The 11502-nt window shown below is 37.7% G+C and overlaps 1 long non-coding RNA gene across 1 annotated transcript; it reads left to right on the top strand.

Moving 5' to 3' along the window:
• Positions 1–856: 856 nt before the first annotated feature.
• On the top strand, positions 857–7459 carry LOC120324365. The gene is made up of 3 exons (XR_005565630.1): positions 857–985; positions 2686–2800; positions 5631–7459. It is a non-coding gene; the product is annotated as an uncharacterized LOC120324365 (long non-coding RNA).
• The last annotated feature ends 4043 nt before the right edge of the window (positions 7460–11502 follow it).

Here is an 11502-nt window from a genome sequence, read left to right on the forward strand (position 1 = left end):
GTTGGTTTGCACTTGCTGCACCACATCACGCACTTTCATCCCATTCAGCAGACTAGATGTGATAAATACACCGATGTGGATCTGGTTAATGTACCAGGTAGTTCTGCGGAGTAGATTCTGATCTACCCAGAAAAGGATGCTTTCACACTGAGGAAGTAACATGATAGAGGTCTTGTAGGAATTTGTAAATTAGGGTTTCTCAAAATTTTAGAGGGCAAGGTGGGAGTTCCCTTTCTCGGCCCTTGTCCAACTTGTCCTTTTGAGTCTAAATTTCACTTAACATAGTTCTTAAGGAGCTTAAAGTGCTATCTTGAATTCCATACATTAAGAATATGAGATAAAAGTGCAATGAATATTTAAAAATATTTTAAGTAACTGAGGGAGTATGTGTGTAATAAAGAACATTAATTATTTCAGAAAGTTGTAGTATTAAAGCAACCTGTCTTTTTAAAAGCAGGTTAGAGCAACATGTTACATCAGTGACAGACACCAGATGGCTCCACCTCACTAAAAGTCAGACTTTTCCGTAGTTTGAGCAGGAAGTAAGGTGGGCCTGCAGAGGGACTGATCAAACCCTACCTTGGAAGTAGGGTGGAATGGACTTGTAAAATTGATTAAATAAGTTTGTATTTTCTTAGATATGCTTCAAATCGCAGCTGGAGCGGGGGGGTGAGGAGGGGGATGTGAAAATGAAGCATTGAAATTAAGTGAAGAATGTAAATTGAGGGCCAAGCAGGATAAGAAACTCAACAAGGGGTCTGAAACTACTGGAGATATGGAAATTCCTGGTTTAAGAGCCAAATTGGACCTACTTGACCTATTATCCTCATTGACATGTAAATGTTCTCCTAAAAGCAATATTTCTTCATTATTATTTTTAGTTTAGCTTTTATGGATTTGAAGACATCTCCTGAAAGTGAAGTACTCTTGTGCAATTCTATTGACTCCCAAGGAAAACAGTACAGAATATGAAAAACAGCAAAAGGTAAATTATTATTTTGATGGTGTAACAAAAGGGGGGCTTTATAACTTCTGATGTTAGGGACTGAACCAAACATTTGTCTATGTACCTTATATCTATTCTGTTTGTGTCTTCTCATAGTGTAAATGGAGGATGGGAGAGCAATCATTGCAGCCCATTTTGTCATCATTGCACTGTATTTCAGTAGTTTTGTTACACACAGATACTGAAAATCTAGGGAACTACATCAAAGCATTAGGCTTGATAAAAGGGCTTTCCACTGTACATGAAAGGCATGAATAGTCTCAAGGAAACACTGTATCTGCAAATACAAGGATGCTGCTTGGCTGAATAGTTGAGTGATAGAAGACAAATATAAAAAAACCAGACTGAATACAATTTGAGTGTGAATATTTCACAAATGGTGAACTTCTTACGATAAGTTCATACCTTTTGGTTTTTAAGTACTAACCACCTGCATAGGAATGGTACTATATGTCTTATTAAAAATTTCCTAGGGCACAACTCATCCAAAGCTAAGTAAGTAGTTCTTTGGAGAGGAGTGTGGGAGAGAAGGCATCCTCATGTCAGAGCAGTGGAAGATCCAAGGTAAAGAAGGAGAAATTAAAAAAACAAAACAAAACAAAACAAAACAAGAAAGAGATAAATCAACTGGACCATTAAGTTAAGTCTTTTTGTATTCACTTAACTGAGTCAGCTGGCAGTTCTCCTAAAATGCTCCTTCTCACCATCACCCAGGGAGCTTACTTGCAAACCTGTACTTCTTGTCTTGAGGACAGCGGCTGGGAACTAGAATTGAATGCTCCAACTCCACAGCTAACTGCACAGATCTGTTGCACTGGAAGTCCTTTACACTCAGGCAGTACAAGCAAAAATCAAAATTAATGTGGCAGAAATCTGGCTGCCTATGATGCTTACCACGTATATGCATATGAATGAGACGCTGGGCTATTTCCTCCTCAATTAAGACAAATAATAAAACTAGAATGAAAGACTGCTGTGTTCAAAGATATTCCACTGGAAACTGCACATATCTGAGTTGACTTATGTTGGTGTAACACAGTTGCATGTACTAATTATTTAGAAATTTTGGCTATTTCAATACTCTCACTTTTTCATGAGCTGTCAAGCTTGTGCAGGGGTTGCACCTGCTCCAGCTTGGCTCCCATTCCTGCTGCCTTAGCAACTTCTTTCTTATTCCTGGCAGCTGGGCTTCTCTTGCCCTGGCAGTACTTCGCCAGTGAGTTGGATTTACTATTGATAATACTGTGCTAAGCATCATGCCAGCTTAACGTCTACAGCAGCCTTTCTATTGCTGGGGCATGTGCTCAAGGCACAAATAAAAGGATTAATTTTCAAATCTGAGACTGGGATATACTTATCAATCAGTAGGAGAAAATCCTAGTGTTTTTAAACCAAACAAATTTGTATCAGGATTATATAATATCCACTTTTTTTCCTGAGTACTGTCACATGGTTAAATTCAAGAAATTTATTATATTTTCTTTTAAAACTGACATAACCATGTAAATATAATTTTCCCCTGCGGACTACTTGGAAATATCAGAGTTTTCATTTATTTCCTCTTTAAAAATGCTTTTGATTATGCTCTTACATGTAAGGTTTAAAGAGCAGACAAAGTAGATTTATATTCTTTAATATTGATATCAGAGGCTGAAATAATAAATTATTATAATTGACAGACACATTACAAGAGAATGTCTCCTAAGACACCTGTCTGCATATGAAACTATCTCTGAATTTAAAGGGAAGTTGAGACTGACTGACAGGAGAAGTGATTGCCATGTGTTTCAACAGGTCAGACTCAGATACATTATTCTCTTTCTATGTTGGCTTTTAATGTTATCTCTTCTGTCTGAGACTTGAAGGACACATGCTCCTGGAAATATTTCAGTGCCTTACAACTCTTTCACTCATCTATTAAAAGGTTTTTTTGCTCTTCAAATGTAATCTTATGTCTGTGTCCAGACTCTCATGGTCAGAATAGCATCATCTCTAATCTCTCTGCTGTGAATCCCCATTGTGCAACTGATGCACCTGCTCCTTGTTTAAATAGTACTGCAAGTCTTCAGAAGTCTGCTGAAAATACTGGGCAGATTGTGACCAACCTCACCGAACTTTGTGTTTTGTATGAGCTATTTCAACTTCAAATTCTTATATTTAAAATATATAGCAAATGTACAGTTGACTGTCATAAAGACAGACAGCTGGTTACAGGGTTGTGTGTGTGTTCTGGAATTCAGTGGCTGGGACAGGGAATGGTGAACTTCTATACTTCCTAACATAGAAAGAAAACCTGAAAAGATGGCTGAAAAAATGTAAACCAGCATGTAGCACAAAATTAATATAAAGTACACTCCCCAAAAGAGTGTGTGAATAGGCAGATGCTGTAGAGGGCAGCTCTATTCGACTGCCTATTACAGAATAAATGATAGCATCAAAAAGTAATACAGCTCAACGATACAGGTCATTGACTTAGACGTCTCTGCTGGGAATGATTAAAGTGGCATTTAGCCTTACTGGTTGACTCCCTAGGGTGCTGGAAAACATCTCATCAATACAAATCTGTTTAGCTGCTCACAGAAAGAATGACATAATGGAAACATAAATAAAAGTCAACTCCCAGCCTGAGGAATAACAGCAGCATTTTGGATTTCAGGAAATAATGAAAAGCACAATGGAAGAGAAAACAAATGAGCTAATCAGACCGCCTCTGAATTATATTGCATTCAAATATGCTCTCTTGGCAGTGGATCAGGGCACTACAGTCTCATTCTTATGCATGGGTGAGGAAGCAAAACTGCTGCAACTCAAAACATCAAATTTGAAAAAATCACCTATAAAAAAATAATACAAGAGTTAATACAGGAAATGCTGGAGGTGTCTATAGTTATCTCAATTACAGCAGAGAGTATTGTTAGGGCTTGTTTTGCAATAGATACATAAGCAGCGTATTCTATATTTAACGAAACGTTGTTTCTGCTGCTGCAGTAAAAATTGCAGTATAGTTATCAATAATTCTGAATGGGCTGTATCTCTTCAGGCAAGGGCAAGGTCTAAAACATCGCTCAGCTACTGTATGACACCATTTCCAATAACAAAATTCATTGGGACTGGGAACTAAATGTCAGGCCTGATCAACTTGTTGTACAGGCAGATTTTGGATTAAGAAATGCACTACTATTTCTACACGTTATAAATCTAAAGTAGAAAGTTCAATGAAGTGTGTCCTTCTAGAAAATAAAATTATTTTATTTTCCTTCATTATTCCTGGGGGCACAAAACCCCAAAATTCAAAAACAAAACCATATTTTCTTACTTTAAAGTCAGACTTACTTAAAGAATACTATTGGATTCTATTATGTAGCACCACTATATTTTCATGAAAGCACGGAGTGAATTCTATGGGTTTTATAAAGCATATACATGTATACCTATGCAACTCAAATGTGCTTAAGAAATCAGACACAATTTTTATACCTGCGGAGAGAGGATACTTAGAAAATCATGTCAGCCAGATTTTTTTTCAGGAAACATCCAAAGCCTGTTTCATCCCATTCCTGTCAGATCAGAAAATTGAATGGTGTTGGAAAAAAATTTTTTTTATGTTAAAAACCCAATAATTATTCCTTTTTGTAATACAGTAAGGTAATTTTTCCAAGTAGTATATATTGCTTCTGTAATTTCACTAATGGTACAGGGCAAAAATAGTAGTCAGCTGGCAAGTAACTCCACCAAGGCATGACAATTTTTGAATATAAGGAGACAAGAAATAAGCAAGAGTTAAATATAGAGAGTATGAGTTAAATACTGTGGGATAGGAATTATAGTTTCTTGTACATGAAGATTTTTGCTGTCATTGCAATTTCATTAAGCTATGAAAATGCAAGTTCTTCTACTCTTGAATAATATCAGATTAGAGGGATGATATCCATACATAGGTTTATTCAGTACTGATCTTTGTAATTTTGCAGTGGGTTGACTTTAAAAAAAAAGTAAGCCTTGTTAATGTGAGAAATGTTTTTAGATATTTTGAAGAAATTAGTACCCTAGGATGAGATGAGGCAAAAAAGATGCATCTACAGGGAAGTTCTGTCCATTCACAGGACTACCGTTCACTATAATCACTACTGAGAATTCATCACTCCAGACATCTTCTGTTTAATCTTTCTAATGTAGAGTTTCTGTCTGAAAATGAAAAAAAACCCAAACCTGATGATCTTAATACCTATGTGGTATAGGGAATATTTAATAAGAAAACTCTAAAGATCTTTTAAAAAGTTTATAATCTGGACTCCCCTAAATGATCTGGACAGTCATGTCAAAAGTGGTGGGGAAATAGCACTTTGGTATAGTTGAGTTCTGTTTAATTTATTTATTTATTTATTTATTTATTTATTTATTTATGTATTGTGGAATGTTACTTTTACTGTACACATTCTCTTTATTAGTACAACAAAGTTTTGTGGAAATTATGAGTGTTTGCAAAATACAACTGCCTTCTGCAGGAGAAATGCTGTGTTTATTTGTCCTCACAGAGAAATCGTGGTCCTTTATGACTTAACTACTTGGCTATCATTGTCTCAGTTCTTGTGTGTAAGACTTGTGTGTGTTCATCTGATTGCAGGCAGGAAAACAGTCATAGGTACCAGCTTTTTGATTTGAGTCTTAAAGGTGCCTCTTGTTCTACTCTACTGGTTTCTGGAGTTTTTCTTCCCAGGAAAAATTAATGCATTTCAACTAGATGGGAGATATGAACCCGCAGAAATTACCTTATCCACATGCACATCCATGGGAAACCAAAGCTATTGCCTGAATGGACAGGTGGGAAGAACAGGATTAACTTCTGCTGAACTAAGTGTGGACAACATGACTTCACAGAGAGAATAAGGATAGCAATGAAGCCTACTAGATATGGGTTTTTTATCAAGTAGATCAAGAACTGTTGACTTTCTTCTACTTAACCGAAGTGCAACTTCATTCTGAAGTTCTGTGTACTCTTTACTGTAAGTTTATCTCAGTTTAAGACAATTAGGAGGGACAGAGACCTCAGACAGAAGTCTCCTTCCTTGGATTCAATACTCCTGGTTTATCCAGTACACAGAGAGAGATATCAAATGCACCTACATGTAAGTGAAAAAAAATAACTCTTTACCAAGAGGAATGCCAATAAAAATACTGATAAAACTGGGTTAAACCAACTGCTCAGGAGAAATTCCCAAGCCCTGCCCACTGGAACAAACTGAAATGATGGCCAGCTTCCCCCACCCAGAAAAAACACACGTGGCCACAGGACAAAGACAAGATGGCCACCCTTCTGCATGGTTCGCCTCCCCCGAACCCAGGAAACCTGGCAGGAATGGTTGGAGAGTCAGCAGTGGAGTGAGGCTGCAGTGCTGGTACAGCCATTTGGAGCAGGGCTGCGGACCCCCCAGATGACTGGAAGGACCCACAAGACTTGATTGTGGTGGTCACAGTCCAGATCCATCGAGGTGGTAAAAGTCCCATGTTGTGAGGGAAGAAAAACCTGTATTAAGACCTATGGTCTTTTGTTGGGCTTAGACTTGATAGGAACACCCGTGGTACCTCCCCTGGGGCAGGGAGTTATATGCTGGATGATGTAATACTGGATCGGGAGTCTTTCACACCTCCTAAAATGTTACAGCTGCCAGTTATGTCAGCACAGGTGGATCCATTATGGCCAACATCAGAGATGAATATCTTCAGACTGTGTGTGAATTGTCCCGATGCTTCCCCGGAGGGCAGTTACCACAGCTGAGTCATTTGTGTAAGGACAAAGAAACACTACCCAGACTAGCAGGATTTTGCCTCTCTCATTACCTGTTCAACACCCAGCTTGTAGTCTGAGGTGGCAGATGTGAACGCCTTTAGCACCTGGGAGGTTACTTTGCACATGGTCAGCTTGCTCCTTGATTGACTGAGTCTTCAGCATTCCAGTTTTTCACACTTGTAGATACATTCTTCTAGGATAATAGTACTGCCATTATCTCAAGTTCCCCATCACAGTCCAAATTAGTAGGCATACTTGGGGAAAAGAAGAGAAAAGATGGATACCAGAATTTTTGTGTAACCAGGACAAATTCAATCCATAAATTTCCGGAGTTCACTGCTGTCAGCCCCAGCAAGTGTGCAGGACAGTTATAGTCTGTAAAATAGAACTAATTACCACTACATTACCCTCAGTTGTAGTGGAGGAGTGATACTTAGCTAATTGATAGCCACTGAAATGACAGATAAATCAGTCCATGACAAAAGTGCATGGTATTTTATTGCTCTTTCATTTGCCCATTCAAAGAACTCAATTATGCTGCAGTAAGATCAATGCCGAATTCTAATGACTCCTGTATAATAAGGGGATGTTTTGATTAAGACTGCCACACACACTTCTCCCAGTATATTTGGTTTAATAAAAAAAGGTTATTAGTCTAAATAAAATAAGTTACTTGGAGTAAGCTTTACTTGAACCCTGGGGACCTCAGATGTGTTTCCTCTCTCTGAAGGTAAGATTGAGGTACATCAGAAGGAGCTCAGGCCTGTTTGCTAACTAACAGTACTTGTGCACACTGGCTCACCTGTTTTGTTGTTGTTTTATTTTGCAGCTGGGATGAGATAGAGTAAGTATAGTGAATTAGCACATCTTAAATGATAGGGAAATAGATCTAATTTTTATTCAGATACTATGCTGGTGGTGCAAAATTTGTAGCTAGAAGAGCTACAAGAAAGTATTATTTGTGAAAATTAATATCTGACTTCTTAGCTTCCTGTCTGCCAGGAAGCACGAGTTTACCAGATTCCTCAGCTCCATCACTTTTCATGAAATAGCCTCGTCTATTTTCCTAGATTGAAATGAAGGTAAGTTTTAATTCGTATTAAATTACAATTCCTTTCCTAAGCAAACCTTACAGTTGAAAGCACAATATCTAATTTACTAGAAAAGCTACACAGTGAGCAGAACTGATTGTCAAAAAATTACAATATGGGAAGTGATATCTTTCAGCTCAGAGCTCAAATTGAAATATTCTAGAAAAAAAAAAGGCATAAGAGAAGGATGGCAAAATGTACTTTTCAGAGGGTAGATGTTATTCCTAGGCAATTTTCATTCCATAAGTTTCTTATCTGGCAACAGGTTGTGCCTCTGCTTAGTTTTAAATATGAGTAAAACTGTTGGTGTTCTTGGCATTAAGATTAAGCAGAAGGCTTAGTAGGGCTGTTTAGAATACAGTTCAGTGCTGTTCAAAGTATATATTTAGGAAACTGCAGGATATTTTTAGGTTCTATGAACTTTTTATGGATAAGTATGCACTAGCTAAAACAGTTTAACAGAGTTTTAATATGTGTAAGTGAAAAACATGTAATCTTCAAAAATTCATTAACATGGCAAGAAACCTGAATAGTAATTGTAATTTGACATCAGTTCTGTCTCTGCATCCTTTTCAAGTACTTTATTCCTTGCTTCTCTGTACTTTCTCCCAAGCAGGGAGCAAAGTAGCAGAAGCATCTGCTCTCTGAGCAGCAGAAGCATTAGTTTCTGATTTGACAGACAGACTCACTGATGTTTATTGCAAAAATATTTCATTGAGGAGTGAATAATTAATTCCAGCCAGGGAAGTTACAGGTCAATCTCTGATATATAATATCATATTAGTAAAGCAAAACACTGACACATAAAAAATCAGAAGTCATCAGGCATTTTTCTACAATTATATAGAATACAATCCCCCCTCGAAAAGGCAATCATAGTAAAGAAATACAGAAATTCACCAGAACATGCACATGGTTTGAGAAAATACTTATAGAATGGAAAAACTGTGAACAGATTCTTCTGCATCTGTGTTTATACCAAAGTGCTGTAAATAAATGCAGGACACATTAATTCAAATATGCCAGTTTGGCAGCATGCAGCATGTAAAGCACTAGTATTAAATCAAGTTTAGCTGACATCATAAGGAGTCAGTCACTGCAGAAAGTTGTCACAACAGAAGGGCAATGAAAGAGATTTATAGATCTGATTTCTAATCAGGTCAAATGGTAAGATAGAGAAGGGACAACTTTACTAAAAAGTAGGTTATAAAGTGCTGACTTAATTCCTCTGCTGACTTTGAGAATCTTGGATGTAAAGATCAGAAAATCCTGTTTCAAAGGGGAATAAAGAGCCCCTCTGATGTCAGTGCAAAGAATTCATCTTTCTTCAGACTCAGTGTCATAAGTGTTTTGGGAACCAAGCACATCAAGTTTGCCTATGCTAAAAGGTGATATATGTTAGCTCTACCTCAGCACTTTGTGGCTACTCTCATGTTACTTTTGGCTGTACCAGTGCTGTACCAGGACTGACAACCATTGACTTTTTATCTATGAGAATGTTGTGCACTACTGCAGCACTCTAAGTGAGGCAGGTTGAGCCAGCTTCTCGTATTCGTTTTGCTATCTGTGCAGAGTACCATGCCAAAGCAGGGGTTAGCTCCTGCAGGTTTAAATATATCTTGGATATGTCTTCATTAGCGGTGGTCACAGTGACTAGAATTCATCCTTGACCAGACATTGACACCTGCATCTGATCACTTGGTGCTCCCTAAGTTATTAGTCTCCTTTAAAGTCAGTGGAGAAAAATGGGCAGGTTTAGAGCAACATTTATCTTATGCTAAAGTAGGCACTGGAGATAGGTAAGATGAATCACATACTACTAGTGCCTCTTTCAGTCTGTCAATTAAAGCAGCCTAGGTGTGAGCATTGACCCTGGAGACTTCTTGAAGAAAATGTGATGAATCGTCCCTCCCAAGCTGCAGAATGAATGCGCTTAGAATGGAAGAGTGCCTCCCAAAATTTTTAAGTGGATAATCCTCTAACTGTTTTCAGGACCAGTGAAGGTTCTGCTGTGTTTGTATTAAGAAAGTTAGCTTTCTTCGTTGGGCAAAGCACAAGGTTGTCTGTTGGAATGTCTAACCCACAGTGCATCAAATGCACTGACATTAGGAATCCAGAAGGCATCACTAAAGATTAATGTTTTGCCAAGGTACAGAGCAGCTGAAGTCACACCGGCTCCCTTAGATTCCTCCAATCTCATCAACAGGCACAAAGGTGTAGAACAGTTTTGTTTAGTCAGGTATAGGTTGTACAGAAAGAGAAAAGAATGATTGTGTCAGAGAGGAGCTTTGTGTTTAATTTTCTATTACACACCTTTTTATACCTTTTTCTGAAGCATCTGCTACTTTCTGCTGCAGGAAAATGATCCCAGACAAGACTAGGATGAGAAGAACTTTTAGTCCAATCTTAGCAGAATAGGACACATTGAATGTTGCCTGAGGAACAGTTTGCTAAAAAAAATTTGCTCCTTCTGAGCTCATCTATCTCTTCACCTCTCACCCTGATTTAGCTGATTGCTAAAGCTGAGCTAAGATTGCACACGTATCAACCAGTCTGCAAATTGGAATTTCATCTGCTTTCCTACTCATGTAGGCTGAATTTTATGAAGGATATTAATTCTTCTTCACTGTTTCTCCTGGCTGTTGAGGCATTGTCCTGTATGCATTTACCCCTATTTGCTGCTAGGTATTTACAGGCAAGCAAAAGAAATTGCTATTCTAATTTCAACTAGTTAATCCACATGACAACCACTAAAGAATTATCCCCATTTGGAAAGGGAGCTTGGGGAGTGTGAATAATAGGTAAAGCTCTGCACAAAATCTTTCTGTTTTCCATTTGACACTTTCATGAAAGATGTCTAAAGCAAAAATTGCACACAGCACAATGCTAGAAGAGAAAATACTTATTTGTGTGAAATGGACTTCTTTTCTAGGAAGATGTATATGCATATTTTTGAACTTAATTGTTTAGAGCAGAAGGAAATAAATTTCAGTGGAAATATTTTAATGTAAAAATACAAAGTAGAAAGGCAGGTTCCAAATCTTAACAAATGAGAAATGCACTATCCAGTTTACAGTTCTGGCTGTAAAAAACCAAAATTGAGTAAAGGCTTTCTAAAACCCATGCACGTTATGGTTTTACCTTCTCAGACAGCATTCCAAGTTAGAGTTATTCCTAATGTTTTGGGTAGTTAGCTTTATCAAATGGTATATTTTGGAGGTGTTATAACCAACATTTTCTTTTTATGCAAAAATGCACGGGAAGACAAGTAAGAAACTGAGGCTTTGAATCAAGCCTAGTCTGAGATTAGGGCAATTCTTGGTGCTTAACCTCACTCAGGGCAAAGGCAATAAATAGCAATGAGAATTGCTTCTTGGTACTGAAAAATAACTCCCCACCATATTTCTTTATAGTGGGAAATATTTCTGAGTCTTTAAATCTGCTAAGTCTCTTTAGATTTCAGCTTTTGTGTCTTTAAAGGCTTCACTTTGATAAATTTTCAACAGTCTAATTCCTGCCAAAATTTGCCAGATTTTCCCTCAGTTCAAGAGAGTGTGTGACTTTGTGTAAAAGTAGAGGAATTCCTGGTTGCTGTGGCTGAGTGAGGCCTCCTGGAG

This window comes from Pipra filicauda, unplaced genomic scaffold (assembly GCF_003945595.2).
Source record: "Pipra filicauda isolate LSUMZ 115617 unplaced genomic scaffold, ASM394559v2 scaffold4_size7858003_pilon, whole genome shotgun sequence".
Classification (NCBI taxonomy): Eukaryota; Metazoa; Chordata; class Aves; order Passeriformes; family Pipridae; genus Pipra; species Pipra filicauda.